The 1343-nt window shown below is 40.9% G+C and overlaps 1 protein-coding gene across 1 annotated transcript in view; it reads right to left on the reverse strand.

Annotated features, from left to right (window-relative positions):
• The window catches only part of celf6 (CUGBP Elav-like family member 6), a 145027-nt gene that overhangs the window by 52442 nt on the left and 91242 nt on the right, over positions 1-1343 (reverse strand). The gene's annotated exons all lie outside the window — the stretch shown is intronic.

Genomic DNA, 1343 nt, shown 5'->3' on the forward strand with positions numbered 1-1343 from the left:
AATAAAACTTCCCCAGGTTTTTTTCTCCCTGGAGTTTGAATACTAATACAGAAAATCACTTGATCTAGTGTTACAGATCTCTAAAATACAAATAACATCCCCCTATTCCTCTGTAAAAAAGGTGATTGGTTTTAAGCCCTCGAAGACCCTTATTTATTGAGGCTACCTACGCACATAATATTTGGCATTGTATTGTATTATTATTTTTATTTTTGGCGTTGGGTTTTCTGTTTGTTTTTTTTGTTTTTTGTTTTTTTTTCCAGACTTCAGTTGGCCATCTTTCTAACTAGGCCATGCAGACAGGTCCAACATGAGAGTGCCAGTGAATGGCACAGAGTACTGCCCACTCAGATCAGTCAGCTAGGGCAGGATAGTGGGTGTTGTGGCCCTCAGGCAACACAGCACTTGACAGCAGTTGACATGAGCTCAGACCTTGGTTGAATATAGACTTGGTGGACACGTATAGACAACTGTATACATGGTGACACTCCTGGGACGTAATGTGCTCTCGAAGCAATATGTTGCGACACTGGAACAAAGCTTTGTAAAATGACAGAGCCATCACAAGGCTTGCCCATGGAGCTGTTCACAGATGCACACACAGAGAAAACAGAGAGTGAGCGAAAGACAGAGACCAGAGCAACCAAATAAATATGTTAAGTTGTTGCTAATTGGAATAACAAAATTTCATATTATATATTCATGGAGTATGCGTTCCTCCTGGAGCATAGCCATCCAGCAGATGGCCAGAAATGCAAAGATCAGTTTTTACTCACTGCCCTTATGCTTTGTACTCACTTTTTTCAAGTGTTGGTGTGAGATAATTTGATAAATCACTGAGATAATTTTCACTCTCTCTTCTGTTGACAAACGCAGTCCCTCAGCATAAATGTTCTCAACACAAAAAATATAATTTTCTTCTTCTTCTAGGCTACATCCATTGTTCTGTGGGAGCCTGGTTCACTGAGACTCTTCAGTGAAGGAATAAATTTGGAATCCTGCAATTTTGTGTGATAGGAGCCCATGCGAGTCCCCGTGATTACATTCACATGTAAATCTTACATAAAGTTCAGGAGAGGTAAAGTATTGATATGCGAGTCTGCTATTGCCAGAAAGTTATTTAGAGTTAAGATAAGGTGTGGTGTGTACATTTGTAAGTTGTTGGAGGTGAGGTTTTGGGTTTTTTTGAGGGCAGAAATGGTCTCACATAAGAGGTTTAGGGTAGCCTGAATTCCCAAGATCCACGCCCAGTGATCAGTCAGCTTCCAGGTTTTAAATGGAAGCGACTGGTCAGGAGGCTTCATTAGTAGCCCCTGAGCCACTGCAGCAACAAGAGTCATTAA

This window comes from Pundamilia nyererei, unplaced genomic scaffold (assembly GCF_000239375.1).
Source record: "Pundamilia nyererei isolate P.nyererei 1_Seehausen unplaced genomic scaffold, PunNye1.0 scaffold00025, whole genome shotgun sequence".
Classification (NCBI taxonomy): domain Eukaryota; kingdom Metazoa; phylum Chordata; class Actinopteri; order Cichliformes; family Cichlidae; genus Pundamilia; species Pundamilia nyererei.